General features: G+C 43.0%; 1 pseudogene; it reads left to right on the top strand.

The window, feature by feature from the left end:
• Positions 1-13,896: 13,896 nt before the first annotated feature.
• On the top strand, positions 13,897-15,126 carry LOC127131395 (delta-1-pyrroline-5-carboxylate synthase-like; annotated as a pseudogene).
• Positions 15,127-24,472: the final 9,346 nt, after the last annotated feature.

The following is a 24,472-nucleotide window of genomic DNA, read 5'->3' on the forward strand; positions in this document are numbered from 1 at the left end:
TGTCCTGTTCCCTAATGTTGCCAAATTTGTGGACGTAGACGCAACACGCCTTTTTGTGTTGGGTAATCCAGTGCCGACCTTGTTGGGAGATTTCTTTCATTCGGTGCATCACAGGAATGAGAATAGAAAAGGAGGATTGGTGAATTGTTGTGCGCCTTTGTTTTATAAGTGGTTCAGTTCTCACCTACCCAAATCAGGAGCATTCGTTGATGTAGAGGACTCGTTGAGTTGGTCGAAGAGATTGATGGGGTTGAGAGCTGAAGATATTTCTTGGTGGTCTGACCGGAGCTTGCTTCGGGCGGATATTATTCACAGTTGTGGGAACTTCCCGAATGTACCGTTGGTAGGAAGAAGAGGAGGAATCAACTATAATCCTTCTCTAGCAGTCAGACAGTTTGGATATGCTTTAAGAACTCCGCCTCTGGAAAAGGATGTGGAAGAATCTCTGTTTTTCCATTCTTCGCTTGATTTGACTGTATCCCGTAAGGCAGCTGAGGTCTGGCTCAAGGTGATCAAGAGAGGAAGAACTGTGCTTGGAAAAGGAGATTGTAGGACTTACCCTCAGTATGGAGAGTGGCTTCAAGGAAGAGTCGAAGAGTTTGGTCTGCCGTTTCCTATTGAAGAACCTCTGTATCCATCTACTCCTGCACAGTCAACAATGGTGAGCCGAGAGGAGTATGACAAATTGAAGAAAGCCATGGAGGAGCTTCAAATTGAAAACTCGGAGTTAAGTGCGAAGTCGCAAGACTATATGCATCAATTCCATGAGACAGAATATCAGAAGGGGGAAGCCGTCAGATTGCAAGGGGAAGCAGAAGGGAAATTAGCTGTGGAGGTGGACTTCTTCAGGAAGACAGACAAGGCCTTGGGATCATCCAGTTCTGAGTTGAAGCGGGTCAAGCAACAATTAATGGATGCTCATGGTAAATTAGCTGGGTGGCAAGAGCGATGGGATGCATTTTCAACTTCTCGGAAGGAAAAGGAGGAGGAGATGGTGACCGAACTGACTGGACAGATGGAGAAATTGAAGACTTTGCTGAAGGAGAAGAACAATGAGCTTCTGTGTGCCCGTTCTACCAATGGTTACGTCACCGATCAACTCAATGAGGCTCGAGGACAGATTGAAGAACTTAAGGTGTTGGCAGGTTTGAAGAAATCCAGACTTGAAGAGGTATTCGGAGAAGATGATGGGAATTACTACAGAGAACACATCAACGAGTTGGATGGAGTTATTCACCAAAGGAATCTGCTTATCCGACATTTGATAGAATTCCCAGATCATCCTGACACGATAGCATTGCTGGCTGAAGTGAGGAGCAGTCCTTACGGTTTGTACACAGGAGGCTGAGTCCTGATTATTGCTCCTCCCTTTACTTATTGCTTTGTTGTTGTATGGTGATGATCCACAGGCTTGTTGTGGAGATCCTCTTTTGATGTACTTTCGGCTAAGGCCCTTTTCCTTGAGCTTGTTTGTAAGGTGGTTTCCCTTTATTGCATATTGATCTCGGAAGTTTATCCATGACTCGGTCTTCTTGCACTATTCACCTGATGTGAGACTGGAATCAAGGGGGAAGAATACCTTTTGGATTTGATAAACGTGTCATTGCATTTACATATTCATTTTCATATCTTGCATAACAGGTACCGCTGCGGTGTTCTCATATTATTTGGTGTTCCATCAGCAGGATAGCTGATTCAGGAATTCACCGGTACGGAACCCGCAGAAACCAGCAGAAAGCTATGGAGGGTCTACAAGCAGAACTTGCTGAGATGAGGGTCCGCATGAACCAGTTCATGGACGTGGTTCAGGGAGTAGCGCAGGGACAACAAGAGATTAGACAAATGATACAAAGGAATCCCGCAACTACTCAACCAGAGGTCGTGACTGATCCTCCAAATGCAGAGGTTAATGGACTGGGGCCTGTCCCGATCCCACATAACAACCTTGATCAACAACCCATCCACGATGATCAAGATGATCAGTTCTTGCTGCCAGAAGATTTTGGCATGGGCCATGGCATGGATCCCATGTTCAGGAGATTAGAGGAGAGACTGAAGGCGGTAGAAGGACAAAACCCCCTGGGGGTAGATGTGTCTGACTTGGGATTGGTCCCAGGCGTGAGGGTCCCGCCGAAGTTCAAAGTCCCAATCTTTGACAAGTACAATGGTAGTTCTTGCCCGAAGACCCATGTGCAAGCCTATTTCCGAAAGATGGTTGCATATTCTGACGACGAGAAGCTACTTATGTATTTCTTCCAGGACAGCCTAGCTGGGGCATCCCTGGAATGGTACATGAGGTTGGATAGAGTCCACATCCGTTGCTGGAGGGATTTGGCGGAAGCTTTTGTGAAACAATATCAATATAATACGGACATGGCCCCGGACAGAACTCAACTCCAGAATCTGTCTCTAAAAAGCAATGAGTGCTTCAGGGAGTACGCTCAACGCTGGAGGGAGACAGCTTCCCGTGTTCAACCCCCCATGTTGGAAAAGGAAATGGCCAACATGTTCATGAATACGTTGCCTGGACCTTACCTGGAGCGTCTGGTGGGGTGCAATGCCTCCAACTTTGCTGATGTAGTATCTACCGGAGAGAGGGTAGAGAATTACCTGAAGACCTACAAGAGCCATAATGGAGGTGGATCTTCATCAGGTGTAAAGAAACCGTTTATGGGAGGACAGAAGCAGAGGGAAGGGGGTGTGAATTCTATGTCTTCATATCAAAACAGGAGGAATAATTTTCAAAACTATCATCAACAACCGTATGTTGCGGCTGTGACCATTCCAGCTACAGCACCACTACAACAACAACAACCACAACGTCAGCAAACTCAGTATCAGCAACAACCACAGCGTCAGCCAACTCAGTATCAACAACAACAACAACCAGGTAACAGACCCACCTATCAACAGAGGCAAAGGATGATGGACCGGCGTTTCGACACTCTTCCAATGTCGTGCGCTCAACTGCTTGCTAGTCTTCAACAGCTACAACTCGTGCAGCTACGCACTCTGGCTCCTCCGGTTGGTAGACTTCCGGCGGGTTACGATGCCAATGCTAGGTGTAGTTTCCACTCTGGGGCACCTGGCCACAATATCGAGAACTGCAAAGCTTTTAAGCACGTAGTTCAGGACCTCATTGATTCAAAGGTTATCAGCCTTGCACCGGTTCCTAATGTCGTCAACAATCCCATGCCACAGCATGGTGGTGCAAACGTTAATATGCTGGAGGGAGAAGCCAAGTCTGTTAAGGATGTGTTGAAGTTGAAGACCCCGTTGTGGGAAATTAAGGAATGCTTGTTGAAGGCCGATGTTTTCCCCGGTTGTGGGAAAGGTTGTTTGGATTGCGCTATACAGGGTAAGGATTGCTTGAAGCTGCAGCAGGGTATCCAGGTCTTGCTTGACAATGGTACCCTCCAAGTTGAAGACTTGTCTGCCAAAGAGTTTGCTGAAGGGGTAGTTGAAGAGGTGTTTGAAGACGCTGTTGAAGAATTCACAGATGTTGTTCCTGCTGATTGTGTATTTCCCATTAATGTATTCAATTTTTCAAATGTTGTTGCTGGTATACCAAACAATGTGTCTGATCTTGATGTAACTGAACTTGATTCCGGTGTTCCGGATGTTTTTGTTTCAATGAACGAGATTCCCGAGTATGACTATGATGTCGCTACTATCACCATCTTTTACCCGACTAATCAGATCAGTGTGCCAGAAGCACAACCAGTGCCACCAGTGCGACCGGCCGCCATGACAATCACAACCCCTGGTCCTTTACCTTTCACAAGTGAAAGGGCCATTCCGTGGCATTATGGGGGGAGTGTATACACACACGATCATGGGGTGGAACGACCTTTGAAGGTAGAAGAGGGTCAAAAGTTTGAACTCGAAGCTGAAGGTCCCGCAGTGGACAATGTTGGTGGAATCGGGCGATTCACCAGGAGTGGTAGATTGTTCTCACCACCCGTTACCCAAAGTGAGAGTGTTGATGTCGCGGCTAAGGCCAAAGGCAAACAAGTTATAAATGAGGGCACTTCTGCACCCCAGACTGGCTCAGAGCCTACTTTCTCGAAGGATGTGGACGAGCTCTTAAGAATTATAAAGAAAAGCGACTACAAAGTAGTCGATCAGTTGATTCAGACGCCGTCTAAGATATCCATTCTCTCACTCCTGTTGTGTTCAGAGGCACACAGGGAGGCACTTCTGAAGGTCCTTAATGCTGCATATGTGCCTCAAGAGATCTCAGTAAACCAGCTAGAAGGGATCATTGCAAATGTTCATGCAAGCAACGGGTTGGGCTTTACTGATTCTGACTTAACACCAGCTGGACGCAATCATAACAAGGCTTTGCATATCTCAATGGAATGCAAAGACACCGTGTTATCTCACGTTCTGGTGGATACAGGTTCCTCTCTCAATGTGCTACCCAAGAGAGCCCTGTCAAGGTTAGAAGTAGAAGGTTTGATCTTGAAACCTTCCGATCTCATGGTGAGAGCCTTCGATGGTTCTAAGAGGTCGGTGTTTGGAGAGGTGGAATTGCCAATTCAGATTGGATCACAAACCTTCAACACTGTCTTTTATGCGATGGATATCAGTCCCTCGTATAGTTGCCTGCTGGGTCGTCCTTGGATCCACAATGCTGGGGCAGTCTCCTCAACACTGCATCAGAAGATCAAGTTCCCAGTCAATGGAAGAATTATCACTGTCTGTGGTGAGGAGGACATCCTGGTCAGTAACCTGTCTACATTCAAGTATGTAGAGGTGGAAGGTGAAATTCAAGAGACTCTCTGTCAGGCCTTTGAGTCAGTTCAGATCAAGGACGCAGCTCCGGTGGAAGGGGTTAAAGCAGGAGCCCCTATCTCATCTTTCAAGCAGGCGCAGGCTTTGGTGGATTCAGGTGTTGCTCCCGGTTGGGGACGTCTGTTGGAGTTACCAATGAAGGACGACAAGTTCGGGATTGGGTATCAACCAGCGCTGACTTCTACAACTTCAGCACCTCAGACTCGTCAGGGGCCGATTACTTTCTCTAGTGCTAGCGTCATCCAATATGGCCAGATCTCAGCGATCAACGATGAAGATGGGGATAGTGATTGCGACATCGACAACTGGGTGCGTCCGAGGATCCCGGGTGAAATCATCAACAATTGGTCTTCCGAGGAAATTGTCCAAGTCACTCTTCTAGAGGAGTAATTTTTCTTTGTTTATTCATGCATGTCCAAGTCTTGCGTTCTGCCCAGGGCGTAATGACTCATTGTAGGGCTCATCTATGTGAATACCTGCATTGTTTATCATAAATGAAGGACGTCTTTTGCATTCAAATGTTTTGTTCACTGTCTTTCCATTTTTGCAGTTTTCAAAATTTCAAAAAAATAAAAATATTTGGCAATGTTTTGTTTAGTTTTCGCTCACTGTTCACACTCATAAGCACATACCATCACTCATGCAGATGCACATCACCGGATCCTATTGATAACAATTCTGCTATGGCTCGCTTCGACTTCGAAAATCCAAGCTGAAGGAGAGGGTGATGAAGACTGTGAACTCCCTGAAGAACTTGCCAGGCTGTTAAAACAGGAGGAAAGGGTCATTCAACCGCATCAAGAGTCTACTGAAGTGATTAATCTTGGCACCGAGGACGTCAAGAAAGAAATCAAGATAGGGGCTGCTTTGGAAGATGATGTGAAGAAGGGGTTGATTGAACTGTTGCAAGAGTATGTTGACGTCTTCGCTTGGTCTTATCAGGATATGCCAGGGCTTGACACAGACATCGTGGTACACCGCTTGCCTCTCAAAGAAGGTTGTCCTCCAGTCAAGCAGAAGCTCAGAAGAACAAGACCAGAGACGGCTGTCAAGATAAAGGAAGAAGTGCAGAAACAGTTGGATGCAGGGTTCCTAGCGGTTACCAATTATCCGCCATGGGTCGCAAACATCGTTCCAGTGCCTAAGAAGGATGGAAAGGTACGGATGTGTGTCGACTACCGGGATTTGAACAGAGCTAGCCCTAAAGATGATTTCCCATTACCTCACATCGACGTTTTGGTGGATAACACAGCTCAGTTCTCGGTATTCTCCTTCATGGATGGCTTTTCTGGCTATAACCAAATCAAGATGGCACCAGAAGACATGGAGAAGACAACTTTCATAACCCCATGGGGCACCTTCTACTACAAGGTGATGCCGTTTGGTCTGAAAAACGCTGGGGCAACATATCAACGAGCTATGGTGACTCTGTTCCATGATATGATTCATCATGAAATCGAGGTTTATGTGGACGATATGATTGCCAAATCTCAGACAGAAGAAGAACATTTGGTGAATCTGCAGAAACTGTTTGAGCGGTTAAGGAAATTCAAGCTGAGGCTTAATCCGAACAAGTGCACTTTCGGGGTGAGATCGGGAAAATTGTTGGGTTTTATTGTTAGCGGAAAAGGGATTGAGGTGGATCCTGATAAAGTGAAAGCAATACAGGAAATGCCTGAGCCAAGAACGGAGAAGCAAGTCCGTGGTTTCATAGGAAGGTTGAACTACATTGCAAGGTTCATCTCTCACCTAACAGCCACGTGTGAGCCAATTTTCAAATTGTTGAGGAACGATCAGGCTATCAGGTGGAACGACGATTGTCAAAGGGCTTTTGAAAAGATAAAAGAGTATTTGCAGAATCCCCCTATCCTCATGCCTCCAGTCCCAGGGAGGCCGCTGATTATGTACTTGACAGTACTCGACAATTCCATGGGTTGTGTTCTCGGTCAACACGACGAGACAGGTAGAAAAGAGCATGCCATCTACTACCTGAGTAAAAAATTCACAGACTGCGAGTCGAGATACTCAATGCTTGAAAAGACATGTTGTGCACTTGCATGGGCTGCTAAGCGATTGAGACAATACATGCTGACTCACACAACCTTACTGATCTCCAAGATGGATCCAGTCAAGTATATATTCGAGAAGCCAGCTCTCACCGGAAGGGTTGCTCGTTGGCAAATGGTACTGACAGAGTATGATATCCAGTATACATCCCAGAAAGCCGTCAAGGGGAGTATTCTGTCAGACTATCTTGCTCAACAACCGATTGAAGACTACGAGCCGATGAAGTTTGATTTTCCAGATGAAGACATCATGTTCCTCAAGATGAAAGACTGTGAAGAGCCGGTTGTTGGGGAGGGACCTGATCCAGACGAAAAGTGGACTTTGTTGTTTGATGGGGCTGTCAATGCCAGAGGAAGCGGAATTGGCGCTGTTATTACTACTCCGAAAGGTGCCCACATGCCTTTCATCGCTCGCCTGACTTTCGAGTGCACCAATAATGAAGCTGAGTACGAGGCCTGTATCTTGGGTATTGAGCAAGCCATTGATTTGAGAATCAAGACTCTGGACATCTTCGGAGATTCAGCTCTAGTGATCAATCAAGTAAATGGTGATTGGAACACTCTCCAGCCCACTCTGGTCCCCTACAGAGATTACACGAGAAGACTGTTGACTTTCTTCACAACAGTAAAGCTGTATCATATACCTCGTGATGAGAACCAGATGGCAGCTGCCCTTGCTACTCTATCCTCCATGATCAAGGTGGTTCGGTGGAACCATGCTCCTAGGATTGATGTGATGCGCCTTGACAGGGCCGCGTATGTGTTTGCTGCCGAACTGGTAGTCGATGACAAGCCCTGGTATCACGACATCAAATGCTTTCTGAAGAATCAAGAGTACCCTGCAGGGGCATCCAACAATGATAGAAAGACTTTGAGAAGATTGGCAGGCAGTTTCTTCTTGAACAAAGACGATGTGTTGTATAAGAGGAACTTCGACATGGTTTTGCTCAGATGCGTGGACAGACACGAGGCGGACATGTTAATGCAAGAAGTTCATGAAGGCTCCTTCGGTACTCACGCCGGTGGACATGCAATGGCTAAGAAATTATTGAGAGCGGGTTATTACTGGATGACCATGGAATCAGATTGTTTCAAGTATGCTCGGAAATGCCATAAATGCCAGATTTATGCTGATAAGGTGCATGTACCGCCGAATCCTCTGAATGTGATGTCTTCACCGTGGCCGTTTGCTATGTGGGGCATTGACATGATTGGAAAGATTGAGCCGACTGCTTCCAATGGGCATCGCTTCATCCTTGTTGCCATCGACTATTTCACCAAATGGGAAGAAGCAGCGTCGTTCGCGAATGTCACCAGACATGTGGTTGCCCGTTTCATTAAGAAAGAAATCATTTGTCGCTATGGGATTCCCGAAAGAATCATTATTGATAATGGTTCTAATCTCAACAACAAAATGATGAAGGAGTTGTGCCAGAACTTCAACATTCAACATCACAATTCTTCCCCTTATCGTCCTAAGATGAACGGTGCTGTTGAGGCGGCAAATAAGAACATAAAGAAGATTGTGCAGAAGATGGTCGTTACGTACAGAGATTGGCATGAGATGCTACCCTTTGCCTTGCATGGGTACCGCACTTCAGTACGTACATCGACCGGGGCAACCCCTTACTCCCTTGTGTATGGTATGGAAGCAGTCCTACCTGTTGAAGTGGAGATTCCTTCTCTAAGAGTCCTGTTGGATGTCAAGTTAGATGAAGCTGAATGGATTTGGACAAGGTTCAATGAGTTGAGTCTTATCGAAGAGAAGCGAATGGCAGCCATTTGTCATGGGCAGTTGTATCAGAGTCGGATGAAGAAAGCCTTTGACCAGAAAGTGCGTCCTCGATGTTTCCAAGTTGGAGATTTAGTGTTGAAAAGGATCCTTCCTCCTCAGACAGATCACAGGGGCAAGTGGACCCCTAAATATGAGGGACCTTATATTGTCACCAAGGTTTTTGATGGAGGGGCCTTAATGCTTGCAACGATGGATGGTAAAGACTTCACTTCCCCGGTAAACTCAGACGCAGTTAAAAAATACTTCGCATAAAATAGACCCGCTGGACGGTAAAAAGAACAGTCCAGGCAAAAATGGGCATCCCGACGAACCAAGAAAATGAAAAAGTTCGGGCAAAATTAGGGATTTAAAAATGAAAAGATCGTACACCCGGTAAGTTGAAAACCTGAAAAGGCAACTTAGGCAAAAATGGGTATCCCGGTGGATTGAAAACCCGAAAAGGGCGATCCAGGCAAAAGTTAGGGATTAAGCGAATGACTGCGTTCTGAGTTAGTTCTGAATTTCATCTTGTGTCGATGACTGGAAACTTTCAAAAGGGGTAGGAAACAATCTAATCACCTTTTCAGAAGGCTGATCATCTGGAAGATCTTGAAGACGAGCGGGTCATAGCAGAATTGGAACCCAATAGAAATCCATTTCACATTGCCATTAGATTAATTTCCGTTTTTATCTTTCGTGCGATTACCTCTTTCCAGGGATTGCTTCCTGATGTACATGCCTATTCAGAGGCTATTCAATCAATAAAATCATGTTATTCAGTATATCTCTGTTTTCATTTTCATTTTACTGTTTTGTTTGCAAAAATGACGTCCGAATTTTTGATAAACATTGCATCATGACATATAAGGGCTTTACAGGTATATGCTTAATAAACATTTAAAGTTGCTGTGAATTTTAAGTGTTTTGGATCATCTATTCAGAACAGATACCCTCAGGGCATTTCCTTAAAATCCCCTGCAGATGATCGTGAATATCTTCCCCAGTGAAGTCGCCGACAGACGAATCCGGTGTCTTATCCCTGCAGAGCTGATCAGAGTGTTGGATTCTTCAATTCCCAGCAGGTTCTCACTACTGTACTCCCCAAGCGTTTGTTTCAGACTATACGCTCCCTAGTAGAGTTAACAGTGCCAGACTGTATATCCCCAGCGGAGTTAACAGTGCCAGACTGTATATCCCCAGCGGAGTTAACAGTGCTAGACTGTATATCCCAAGCGGAGTTGACAGTGCCAGACTGTATCCTCCCAGCAGAAGTAGTTGCTCCTCAGAATTCGATGCCAGATCGATGATCCCGATGCCAGATCGATGATCTCTTAACTTGAAACATAACCTCGGTACCGTATCGGTGTTTGCTTCCCCCTGCTGAGTCATCTCTCGTAGATTATGGTTGCCAGAACCACTATCACTTCCCCCAACAACAGGTTGGCAGTGCCATTCTCTCCCCAGTCAGAGTCTCGGTATTTCGTTATCGTCAGAACACCGCGCGGCCGGTCATTTCCCCAACGGGATTCCTTGCTTCGGCTTGGCATTTTCCCCAGCATTTCGCATCCCCGCATGTAGAATCATATTGCATTGCATCCTCCCAAATCGCGTAGCATTTCCATTCTCATGGAGCATTACACCATTGAAAAATTCAAACATACGCATGTAAGCATAAAACATTCTCGGTATCCCAAGTGACAAGCCAGAAGTTTGTTTCCAGTGCTCAGACTGAAGGTTGTCCATGACTTATGATCCCCAGCATGGATCGTTGGCCCACGTGCCGCCTCAATTATCATTTTTCCTATTTCTGCCGATGCTGACAGGCATGAAGTTTTCCGGTATCCAGACCAAAGTGGCATTCAGGCCAGTTTTTTCCGGTATCCAGACCGAAGTGGCATTCAGGCCAGTTTTTTTCGGTATCCAGACCGAAGTGGCATTCAGGCCAGTTTTTTCTGGTATTCAGACCGAAGTGGCATTCAGGCCAATTTTCCGGTATTCAGACCGAAGTGGCATTCAGGCCAATTTTCCGGTATTCAGACCGAAGTGGCATTCAGGCCAGTTTTTCCGGTATTCAGACCGAAGTGGCATTCAGGCCAATTTTCCGGTATTCAAACCGAAGTGGCATTCAGGCCAGTTTTTCCGGTATCCAGACCGAAGTGGCATTCAGGCCAGTTTCCGGTATCCAGACCGAAGTGGCATTCAGGCCAGTTTCCGATATTCAAATCGAAGAAGTTTCCGACATTCAGGTCGATGCAACTTGTGGCATTCAGGCCAGTTCCCGGTATCCAGACCGAAGTGGCATTCAGGCCAGTTTTTTCGGTATCCAGACCGAAGTGGCATTCAGGCCAGTTTTTCCGATATTCAGATCGAAGAAGTTTCCGACATTCAGGTCGATGCAACTTATGGCATTCAGGCCAGTTTCCGATATTCAAATCGAAGAAGTTTCCGACATTCGGGTCGATGCAACTTGTGGCATTCAGGCCAGTTCCCGGTATCCAGACCGAAGTGGCATTCAGGCCAGTTTTTTCCGATATCCAGATCAAAGTGGTGTTCAGACCAGATTTCCGGTGATCAAACCAATATTGATACTCTCATTTTTTGATGCTTAGTGTTCAGACTAATGTGCGGCGTTCAGGCCATGGGTTTTCCTATGTTACCATTTATTTTGGTTTCCAGGTCAACTCTCTATTTCGGTGCTCAGGCCGATTTTCACCATACCAGACGGATTCTTCTTTTGGGATTGATTCGTTGCCGATTCTGACAGGCATGGTTAATTATTTCATAGGGATTCAGGACCAAAATCCGGGTTTTCTTAGTATTTAACCATCTCCCACTATGATCATATGAAGAATATCCTGCTTCATATTCTCTAGTTGAAGGCGCTTAAATAGGGGCAGCTGTCATACCCCAAATTTTGGTCCTAAATCTTTGATGTTTGTTTGGCATGCTTGGCCTAGCTTTACTTGGGTTTTGTATGAGGATTGTGGTTTTGATCCAAAGTCATGGTGTTGTGATTGTGGATACCTCTATGGTCTGGGTCATCTGAACAACCAAGTTTCTTGTGTTTCTAGCCACTTGCCAGTCATGTTATTGGTTCATGGATACTATGTCAAAACCCTAACCTTATGGTCTTATTTCATGGTTTTGTTCATACACATTATCAGTCAAGTTATTTTCTTTTCAAGAGTCAAACATTCAAGTTATGATTAAACCAATTGTGAAACCAACTTCAAACCATTTTTGTTAATCCATTTCAATTTTATTTCATTACATTTGATTCCATACAAAAAATACACAAAAATTGACACTTTGACCAATTGTTGACTTTGGTCAACAGTTGACTTTTTGGTCGACTTTGACCAAAGTCAACCCTAAATCCTAATACCCTAAATTTCACCATGATTATCAATACATTGTCCATTTACAAAGAAAGTGCCAAGAAAATGAGTTTGGACCATTTGTTGACTTTGGTCAACAGTTGACTTTTTGGTCAACTTTGACCAAAGTCAACCCTAAAATTCTGAAGCCCTAATTTCCCAAACTTGGACATAATCCCATGTTACTTTGCCTTGATTAATCATCCAGTAGACATGTTGATTGTGCTTTCACCTTGCTGCTTCGCTCACAAGTACCCTTGCAAATGCCTTGACCACTATCACAAACCTACAAAACACAAGTCATGAGTACTGCAACACAAGAAGACCAACCCTCACCCTACCACCAGGCCTTGCATTCACCACAAACAAGACACCACAATCACATGATCATATGTTGCACTTACAGTGGTTATTTGGACAAGACAACTCATGTGTATTTGGCACTGAATTCACCTTGGCAAGCATCCTGCAATCGTGGTCCTGCAGCAGCCATAACCCTGTCATCATCCTATAGATTCATGCAAATCATGGCCAAAATAGCAGGTATACAACATCAAAACCTTGGTCCTGTACAACACCATATCATGACTGCAGTGATCCAAATAAAGGCCGATGCTCTCTATCTGCTGCAAAAGTATGATGCAGCAATTCAGCTTTGTGACCAGAGTCTGAATCTTGCAGAAAAGAATTTTGTCTTGGAAAACAGTGTGAACAATTCCATGCATAATAGTTACTCAAGTGTAAAAATGTGGAGATGGTCATTTATATCTAAGTGTTACTTTCGTTTGGGGAAGCTTGATGCATCACTTAATGTTATTGAAAAATTACAGCAAACAGCATCTGCCAATGACAAGTGTGGGATTGATAACATTGAAGAGTTGCTGTCATTAGCTGCTACAATACAAGAACTTCTAGATCACAGGAAAGCAGAAAATGAGAACTTCAAAATGGGAAAGTATACAGAAGCGGTGGAGAACTACACTGCTGCTTTATCTAGTAATATCAAATCACGCCCTTTTGCAGCAATATGTTTTGGCAACCGTGCTGCTGCACATCAAGCTTCAGGCCAAATTGCTGATGCCATTACGGACTGCAGCATGGCTATGGCCCTTGATGGAAATTATGCAAAGGCAATTTCTAGAAGAGCCACCTTGCATGAGATGGTTAGAGATTATGAACAAGCAGCTTGTGACATCCGGAGACTTATTTCTGTTCTTGGATCTCAATCCAATGAAAAGGCCAAACATTCTGAATCTCCAAATGGATCAACTGGTGGCAAAGAATCAAGGCAAGCTCAACAACGTCTGCTTGCTGTGGAAGATCAAGCCAAAATGAGGACCCCCTTGGACTTTTATCTCATTTTAGGTATTAAACCAGCTGATACAGCAGCTGATATCAAGAAGGCATATCACAAGGCAGCTCATGGACTGCTTCCTTTGTGCGCTCCACTCCATACAGATTTTGCCTGTCCTCCTGCATCAGCAACTGTTGTTCCATTAATGAATATCAGCGAAGTTCCACCTAAGACAGAACAAGGAGATATTACACTACAAAACCCTCGTCTGCAAGATCATATTCGGATTACTTTTCAAGAATGAAGGCTGCAGAGGAAGAGGCATCAAGCAATGATGTACAGGATTGTTGCTGAAGCTTGACTTGGAAAAGCTTGCGGGATTTCTTCCAGGGCACCTTGCTTCGGTGCTAATATCATCCAACAGAGATGAGAGCTTATTCAGATATTTATTATGTGGTGTTCGACTATTGCATTCCTTGTGTGATTTATCTTCCCGTAACTCTAAATTTGAGCAGATGATGTAAAAGTGACGGGGCAGCTGATTGAAATTGTTTTCTTCATGCTAACCGTTCTCGCTAGTTAGAGAGAGGAAGACCATAAATTCAGAGTTATGGCATGCTTGTGTCGAGCCATTGGTTTCTATACCTCCTGTTGGAAGTCTTGCTGTTTACTTTCCTCAAGGACACGGCGAGCAAGTTGCAGCATCCATGCAAAAAGAGGCTAAGCGGTCAAGTGCAATTTTACACAAAGTAATTACTGAAGCTATACCAGATACTGTTGGTTCAAAACTTATTGGACTTGTGACATCAAGAGCAGAAATACCCGAGCTACTTAAGTTGGATGATGTGATTGGTCTGGTGATTCCAAGAGGCAGCAACAAACTTGTTTCTGATATCAAAAGTTCCACGAAAATCCCTGTTCTAGGTCATGCTGACGGGATTTGTCACGTCTATGTTGATAAATCTGCAAATTTGGAGATGGCTAAGCAGATTGCACTCGATGCAAAAACAGTTTATCCAGCAGGATGCGATGCCATGGAAACACTTCTTGTTCATAAGGATTTGGTAGAGAAAGGCTGGATAAATAATATTATTGTCGACTTGCGGACATAAGGCGTTACTATATATGGAGGACCCAAAGCAAGTTCTCTATTAGCTATTCCACTTGCTCGTTCACTACATCACGAGTATTGTTTGTTGGCTTGCACTGTTGAAATCGTTGATGATGTTTATGCAGCTATCGGTCATATAAATCTTTACGGAAGTGCATACTGATTCCATTATCACGGAAGATCATGAAGTAGCTGACGTGTTTCTTCGTCAAGTCGACAGTGCTGCTGTGTTTCACAATGCTAGTACAAAATCCAGCGACGGAGCACAATTTGGATTAGGTGCAGAGGTTGGAATAAGTACAAGCCAAATTCATGCACGAGGTCCGGTAGTAGTGAAAGTCCACATCAAGGGAGGGGAGGCAGATTTCATACCAAGTTACCCTAACCTTCCATCAAAGTTTGACAATGACTATGCATATGTTCTTGGACACATCTACTACCATATACTCGCTGCTGGTTTGAATGGATACATGGCAACCGTAACTAACTTGAAGAATCCTTTAAACAAGTGGAAATGCGGTTCCGCTCCAATTTCTTCTATGATGACGGTAAAGCGTTGGTCTCCAAATCCCGGAGCTACGTCAATCGGAAAACCTGCTATCCATCCAGCTACTGTGAATCCGCGAGGCAAAACATATGAGTTGTTGCATCTGGCTCTTGCAATAGAAAACTTGTTGGGGCCCGTCATTTTACAGCATCTGCTATAACAAGAGGAATATTTAACATGACTCAAGAATACGCTTCTCCCTTTGACGGCGATGGCCGTGGCACGCATACTGCATCGGTTGCAGCAGGAAACCATGGGATTCCGGTGATTGTTGCTGGGCATCACTTTGGGAATGCTAGTGGGATGGCTCCTCGTTCGCACATTGCGGTGTACAAGGCATTATACAAGAGCTTTAGAGGATTCGCTGCAGACGTTGTTGCAGCAATTGACCAGGCAGCTCAAGTTGGGGTTGACATAATTAGTTTATCTATCACTCCAAATCGGTATCCTCCACCCGTTGCAACTGGCCTATGATCAAAGACATGTCACCAAGCTGAATTCCAAAACACAATCCATGAAACACAATCAAGAGGGCAGATGGTTGTGAGTCTACTAACCTGCTGCAGGAACTCTGGTCACATAGGAGTTTGGGATAGCATACCACATCAACCTTCATGCCAACAGCTCAGTGAAACAATGGAGCATAAGGAGCATTCCAGGCTGTGAGACTCCATGCCTTTGTCCTGAACTGTAATGGAATCATCAAGCTCATCATGTCATCATCATTAATAGCAGCCATTGGACATCTGCATCGTGGAGCCAACGACTTGTTTTTATGACATACTCCTGCTTCACCTGTGATTGCACACCAGCTGCAACTTCCATAATCAAAAACCATTTTGGACATACACATCAACAGTTCAATTCACTGCAGTAAATAATACAGGTAATTAGCAAAAGCAGTAAACTTCAGAAGATTACCCAAAACGGAGTTAAGACAAAATTCAAGAAGAAAGCGAAGGTTCAGATTACCACTTTTGAACCTAGCACCAAAGAAGCCCATCCAAACTGAGCACATCATAAAGGAGGTTACAGAGTTACTCTTTTGGAAGAAGGGCACCGAGTCAAAACCCTAAGCTGGGAGATAAATAGAAAAGAGAATCAGTAAGAGGAAAAAAACACAACAAAGACCTGGGGGCGAAATTGAAAACAACAGAAAAAGGGAGGCGAAAATCTCAACCGAAACCCTAAAGTCCCAAAATCGAATACCTGGATTGGGAGGCCAACTTCTTCACGCCTTTCACCGTCGTCGTGACACTTTGTGAGAATTCTTCCTTTTTCCTTTTATCATTTTCATATGTTTGTTGATAGAAACTTTGTTGAGATGCGATTAAGAGGTTTTGGGTGTGAGTGAAATTGAGAGAGACGCGACTGTTGAGTCATGAGAGACGCAGTGTTGAGAGAGACGGAAGCGGCTACGTTGAGAGGGAGAGATTTTTCTGAGCTTGAATGAGTTCATGAGGTTGGGGAGAGAGAGAGAGGAAGACGAGTTCCTGTTTCGTCGTCTCCATTTCGTTATTTTTTTTTTCTTTTTTAATCTTTTTTTAATTCATTTAATTTAATTTGTTTTAATAGAAATAAAAAAAAACATAAAAAGGTTTTATATGTTAGTTTTTTCTGTTATTGTCCCTAATCTTTTTTTTATTTATTTTTTATCTCGGTTTATATATTTAACCTAGTATCACAGTAGCAGATGATCATAAGTGGTCTGGTGGAGAAGGGCAGTGTGTATATTCTTGAGTGGGGTGGGTTCAATACTCATTAGTGGCATTTTTTTGGCATTTTATTTCTTTTAGCTATTTTATTTTTCTTTTAGCATTTTCATTTATTCTTATGTTTATGCCTTTATTACACTCATATGTTCATTTTGTTAATAATGTAAAGTTGTTGTATTTTAATTTAATTCAAAACCATTTTAAAACTATAAAAAATCATATTTTTCTCGATTTAATATCGAGCCCATTTTCACACCCTTGTAAGTCGATTGCTTTTTAAGCATCGCCATCAACCTCACATAGCTTACTCTTGGGCTTTCTTACAATGAGCCGGTTCCTTTGCACTTACACTCATACATTGCATTATTTATTGTTTGGACCCGATTTCATTATTCCAATACTTTGAATCCCCATTTGACAAAATGTACCCCACTCCCCCGATGTGTAATAATTTTACTGCTTTTTATTTCTTTATTGCTTGACTGTTTAGTTAGCTACTAACACAAGAATAAAATCCACAATTTCAAAATATCAAAAAAATAAGACTCGATCCAACGTCAAGTATTTTCTCAATAAGCAAATCAATTCATTTCTCCCTCCTATTCCATTCCAGTTCTTCCGAACTTTCATCAAATGCTTGATTCAACGTCAAGCCGTTTTCATAATCAAAAATCAAAAAAACTTAATTCATAGTCAAGACTTTTTCAATAAAGATGGAAGTGGAACGTGGTGTATACCACGCACTCCTGAGACTAGGATTCGAGATGTATATCTCGCCAATCCTAGCTTTCGCCATCATCCAATTTACCCACTTTGTTTTCTCAAACACTCATTCAAATCTTTCTCAAAACATCCATCAATACTTGATCTAGGTCAAGTCATTTTCACAACAAAAACTCAAAATACCTAATTCTTACTTAACACTTTTTCAATAAAGGTGGAAATGGAACATGGTGTATACCATGCACTCCTGAGGTTAAGATTCGAGACGTATGCCTCGCCAATCTTAACTCTCGCCATCGCCTAAAATTGTCAATGCGGTTTCTCCAAACCCTTTCTCAATCAAATTCAAAACACTTAATTCTCTATTAAACACTTTTGCAAATAAAGGTGGAAATGGAACATGGTGTATACCATGCACTCCTGAGGCTAGGATTCGAGATGTATATCTCGCCAATCCTAGTTCTCGCCATCACTCAAAGCACATCCAACCAATCAAACTTTTTTCTCGCCGCCGTGCGACCAATCAAAACCTTTTTGAGATATAAAACAATGTTTCATCCACGATTGTTGAGTAGAGATAGACGACGCTTTTCCGAGTGTAGATTTGTAAATCCTAACACTTAAGTACATATTGCATGACAACTCTAGGGCAGAGCTTCCCCACTTCTAGACCTTTCTGAGCATCCCCGATCTTGTGGCATGTCAATCCATTCTATTGCAAAGAGGTAACTGCCTAAGACTCGATTCAGCGAGCTGCGACACCTGTTGCTAGGATGTGAACACATCGCCCACTCTCCTTTGACACAACTGGTGTCCTCCTTTTGTAAGTCCATATTCAGATGGCAAGCCCTATGTAGCCGAACTACGGCAACTCTGATTCTCATGTTCAGATGAGATACGTAGGCACAAGATGCGAGGTCTTGCCGAGTTTGACTAACGACTAACAACTAATCCTTGTTTGCTTTCGCCCTTGTTGCGATCCTTTCTCTCGCCCTCGTTGCGATCGAGACCTTCCCTTTCTCTTGCCCTAGTTGCAATCGAGACCTTTGTTCCCGTAGTTAGGGGAACTACGTCGCCCTGATTCTCATACCAGATGAGGTACGTAGGCAGGAGATCGTGTGAGATCTCTCCGGGCACCCTTTTCCTTTTTTTTTTTGTGTTTGCTTGACAGTTGCTAGGCTCGAGTTCCCGACTCCTTAGTAACTTGTTGCTTGTTTCTTCTTGCGTGTGTTAGGATATGGATGTAAGCCCAGCGATTGGCATTCCGTATCCTATTGTTGTGTGCTTGGAGTCCGGTATAAGTCTAGCAAGTGGCATCTGGTTTCCAGTGTGGGTTTGTTTGGTTCGGAAGCTGATGTAAGTCCAGCGATTGGCGTTTGGGTTCCATGTTTACCTTTTTGTGCGTGTGTTTTGTTTCGGCGTGCGTGAGCCGAACTACGGCAACTCTGATTCTCATGTTCAGATGAGATACGTAGGCACAAGATGCGATGTCTTGCCGAGTTTGACTAACAACTAACAACTAATCCTTGTTTGCTTTCGCCCTCGTTGCGATCCTTTCTCTCGCCCTCGTTGCGATCGAGACCTTCCCTTTCTCTTACCCTAGTTGCAATCGAGACTTTTGTTCCCGTAGTTTAGTTTGAACTACGTTTTGCTCTGATTCTCATTCCCGATGAGATACGTAGGCATAAGACACGATGTCTTAGCGAGCACACTTATCCTTAACCCATAGGTAGCCGAGCTACGAAGACTCTGATTCTCATATTCAGATGAGATACGTATGCAGTGGATGCGATATCTGTGCGAGTCATTTTTCTCTTGACCCTTTTAGTAAATAGTACATTAGATAAACACACACCCTTTAGACAAGAAACAAACAAGAGTGGATCCCGTAGAGTACTACGGATGCGTAGGGGTGCTAATACCTTCCCTTCGCATAATCGACTCCCGAACCCAAGATTTGGTTGCGAGACCTTGTCTTTTCCTTTCCTTTCTCTAGGTTTACTTCGAGCGTTTCCTTTCCCTCCTTTGGGATAAATAACGCACGGTGGCGACTCTTCTGTCATTTCTTTCTCGCCGGTTGTTTTTTTGCACCTCTGTATTTTTCGGGTTGCGACACAACCCAAGTCAGCAACGTCTACCCCCAGAGGGTTCTGTCCTTCTACAGCCTTTATCCTCTCCTCCAATCTCCTGAACATGGGGTCCATGCCATGGCCCATGCCAAGGTCCTCCTGCATCAAGGTGAACTGATCCTCCTGATCATCATGAATTGGTCGTTGATCAGGGTTAGCACGTGGGATCGGGACAGGCCTCGGTCCGCTAGGTCCGTTAACTTCTCCAACTGGAGGATCAGTTGCCGTATCTGGTTGATTAGTGGCGGAATTCCTCTACATCATCTGTCTGAGCTCTTGTTGCCCTTGAGCCACCCCTTGAACCACATCCATGAATTGGTTCATGCGGATTCTCATCTCGGCGAGTTCTGCTTGTAGGCCCTCCATAGCTCTCTGTTGGTTTCTTCTAGTACCGTACCGGTGAATTCCTGAGTCAGCTATCCTGCTAGTGGAACACCAAACAACTGAGAACACTGCGGCGGCACCTGTTATGCAAGACATGCTATGGATATGCAAATGCAATAACATGTTTATCAATTTCCAAAGGGTATTCTACCCCTTGAATCCAATTTCGCATCAGTTAAAATATCCACTTTAAGAGTACTAGAAAACCCCGACTAGAATCAAGAAGCAGATATAAAACCCTAGAAATAGATAAACATGTGTTAAATGATGTGAATGCAAAATGATGTGATGCAATACATTGACACGGAAATCAAGACTGTTGTATCCGCTTGAACACATGTCAGGTTGCACTGTCTGAAGAGAAACCCACTAAGGAATATAACACAAGATCAAAATTCTGCTCCAGAAAACCGGGTTGGTTGAAGGTTAGGGTTTCCTGAATTTAGCCCGCCCCTGACTGGTAGGTTCTAAGAACAGAAGTTTGTCAGCTTCATCCCTTCAGTCGAGAATAATACATTTACCACTGAAGGTTTGGCATTATTATGGGATAAAAGACCTCCACTGACTCCCCTCAACAGGACATCCTAAAGCAAGTTCCCAGTCTCGGGGTCCTCGGATTGAGCAGCGAGAATGCGCCCACCAGAGCTAACATAATCACGTCTCGAAGGAGAGGCCTCGATTGAGTTCTCGGGAAATGGTCACCAGAGTCGACGATTTCTAAAGGAACATCTGTCATTATGGAACACCCATAGGACAAAATATATCCAAAGAAACCTCGTCTGGGTGTGGGTCTTCATGAACGACTTAACGTAGCAACATGCCACGCAAGCCTCATGACTATCCACTCTAACACCTATGTGTACGCTCAAGCCTGGGTAGTGGGCTTATCTCTCATAGAACAACCCATCCCAACAAGCAAACAACCCCCACAAAGCCAACAAATACAGCAATGATATGTACATAAATACAATAAGGTAAAGCAGATAAATGCGGAAAGTAAATGACTGTACAAAAGCATAAATATCCAACAAACAAGAAATCTACAAAAGCTAGGAGGGACTCGCTTAGGAAAACCGGTTCCCCAACAGAGTCGCCAGCTGTCGCAACCTGCGAAAAAAAACAACCGGCGAAAAAAGAAATGACAGAAGAGTCACCACCGTGCGTTATTTATCCCAAAGGAGGGAAAGGAAACGCTCGAAGTAAACCTGGAGAAAGGAAAGGAAAAGACAAGGTCTCGTAACCAAATCTTGGGTTCGGGAGTCGATTATGCGAAGGGAAGGTATTAGCACCCCTACGCATCCGTAGTACTCTACGGGATCCACTCTTGTTGTTCTTGTCTAAAGGGTGTGTGTTTATCTAAGGTACTATTTACTAAAAGAAAGGTTAAAAGAAAATGATTCGCACGGATGTCGCATCCACTGCATACGTATCTCATATGAATATGAGAATCAGAGTCTTCGTAGCTCGGCTACCTATGGGTGAAAAAGATGTGTGCTCGCTAAGACGTCGCGTCTTATGCCTATGTATCTCATCTGGAATGAGAGTCAGAGCAAAATGTAGTTCAGCTAACTACGGGAACAAGGGTCTCGATTGCAACTAGGGCAAGAGAAAGGGAAGGTCTTGATCGCAACGAGGGCGAGAGAAAAGAATCGCAACGAGGGCGAAAGCAAACAAGGGTTAGTTGTTAGTCAAAAAAGGAACTCGGCAAGACATCGCATCTTGTGCCTACGTATCTCATCTGAACATGAGAATCAGAGATGCCGTAGTTCGACTAACTAGGGGATTGCCATCTGAACATGGACTTACAGAGGAGGACACCAATTGTGTCAAAGGAGAGTGGGCAATGTGTTCACGTCCTAGCAGCAGGTGTCGCAGCTCGCTGAATCGAGTCTTAGGCAGTTACCTCTTTGCAATAGGACGGATTGACATGCCACAAGATCGGAGACGCACGGAAGGTCTAAAAAATGGGGAAGCTTTGCCCTAGAGTTGTCATGCAATGTGAACCTAAGTGTTAGGATTTACAAATGGGAACATCTACCTAATGTTAGCATGCAAAGAAAAGGGAATTCTACCTATGTTATCATACAAAAGAATAAGGGAATTCTACCTATGTTATCATACAAAAGAAATGGGAATCCTACCTATGTTATCATACAAAGGGTTCTACCTAATGGGTGCTACCTAAACGGAACAAGAATCGACGAATGGAGCAAGGAGAGGATAAGGGTAAAGGGTAAATGGCGATGCATGAAGCAATCGACTTACAGGTAGATGGCGATGCCAGAAGCAATCGACTTACAAGAGAAATGGCGATGCATGAAGCAATCGACTTACAAAAGAATGGATGAATACGTGCTGGTTCTGTTAAGTTTTGAAAATGATTACTCGACGTTGGATCGAGGTTTTGATCTTGTTTTGAAATGGTTATCAGATGTTTGTTTTAGTTCTTGTATTAACAGATGAATAAAGAATGAAATAATAAACATTATACACTTCATGGGAGAGGGATACATTTGTTATGAATGGGGGTTGTTCATGGTAATCAGACAATAATAATATATGCCTCATACACCATACAAGTAGGCAACAGTTAATCAAACAATAAGATATATAAACAAGTATATGATCAAGTCAAATAATCAAAGAATGAAATGAATAAGCATTATACAATACATGAGAAGTATAAACATGTTAAGCAATCAAACAATGGAAGCATGGATGAAAGAAACAAGTATAAAAAATATCAGATGAATCAGACAGATGCAACTATGCACACAAAGGATCACTAAATAATTTTATTGGGAAATGATGCAAGGATCAAATAAAATCAAGATGAGAGGCCTCTAATACATGTCATATGAGATGAACAAGGGAGGATCAAAAGATCTCTTCAATTTCCCTAAGCAATCCCTAAGTCAAACATCAATCATAGAAAAAGTCAACTTAAAAAATGTCAAATAAATAGTAAATTAATTAAGAAAATTATGAAAAAAATAAACTAAGTAAGGTGGGGTCAGGACATCATCACCCCTCAAAAAGATTTTAAAAATAATGTGAATTAGTTATAAATTAATTGAAATAAAACATAAGTCAAATGAAAAGTCAACCAAGCAAACTAGGTCAAAAATAAATCCAAAATAAATTGAAAATGGGAAATAAAATTCCAATAAAAGGTCAAGTTGACCATGAGACATTGGTCAATCCTCATCCCAAAAATCAGAAGTTAAAAATAATTCTAAGTCATGAAAATAAAATAAATGAAAAAATGTGTATTAAAATGAACCATTTGAAATAAATAATTGAAATAAAATATTAAAATTAAATAAAATATGAAAATAAAAATTAAATAAATTAAATAAAACATTAAAGAATGTGAAAAATATTTTTTGGTATTTTTGTGAACAAATAAAATATTTTTATTAATTAAAAAGCAAAACAGAAAATAAAAATGAATTAAGAAAGAAAATAAATGTGAATGTGGTATAATAGCAATGGGCCAGGCATGTGGGGGTGGAAATAGCAGGTGATTGGCGCTGAGGCCCAAGCGATATTCAACGTGTGACCATAAAATAAATGTACCATTTAATTAAATCATGTAACAACAAATCAATTGGTCAGCTATTTTTTATGTCATATAAGACAAAACGAAATCTGGACGGATGGGATGAAAAGCAGCGCATGCGATCGCACGGCTCATAGGCTGACACGTCGCCTTTCTCATGCAAACTAAACCCCATGCAAAATGCAGCAGCAAAAACGCAAAAACGCAGCCTATTTCTTCCATTTTTCAACCAACATAACTCATGCTACAGGGCTCCAAATGAGATGATGTAAAAATCAAAGTTCAAGTACGAAGTGAGAGGAACATCATGGTATCTTGTTTCATTGAAAATAATGGCTTGAACATATATAAAAGTTAACAACAAGGTGGCTTCGTGAACAGATTCAACAAAAAAATAATGTTACAAAATTCCAACTTAAAGCAATGCCTCATGGTGAGGGCTTCATGGACAAACATGACATATTATTTACATGGAAAATAAACATGAAAACAACAAGGCATAAATGAAAAAATAATCATGAAGTATGGATGGTAAGCATGAAATGAACATGGAAAATATGATGAGCAAGCATATCATGAGCATGGAAGAGAGTGATAACATGTTTACCTAATGGATGCAAGGTCCACTGCCCCTTTGGTGTGGAGGAAATGGAAAGAGAAGAGATGCTCTTTTGGTGCTTGTGCTTGAGAAATGGAAAATGAGGAATGGATCTTGAATGCCCTCCCTTGCCTCTTGCTCAAAAATACAACCACTATTTTTCAGATTAGGGTTTAGAATGTTTAAATATGTAGGGTTAAAGTGTCTTAATGGGCTTGCAATGCTTGGTTTTGATTCATGAGCAAAAAGTGAAAAAAGTGGGGTGTGAAAGCAAGTTCTAAATATGGCAAAACTTACTAAAAGCAAATGGCCAAATAAGGTAAAAAGTGTGTTGGTTGGTTTTGTGGTCTGATTTGGTTTGGCTTGTGCAGCACAAAAATAGTCCAACAGGGTGA

The sequence above is a fragment of the Lathyrus oleraceus genome, chromosome 3, assembly GCF_024323335.1.
Source record: "Lathyrus oleraceus cultivar Zhongwan6 chromosome 3, CAAS_Psat_ZW6_1.0, whole genome shotgun sequence".
In the NCBI taxonomy this organism is placed as follows: domain Eukaryota; kingdom Viridiplantae; phylum Streptophyta; class Magnoliopsida; order Fabales; family Fabaceae; genus Lathyrus; species Lathyrus oleraceus.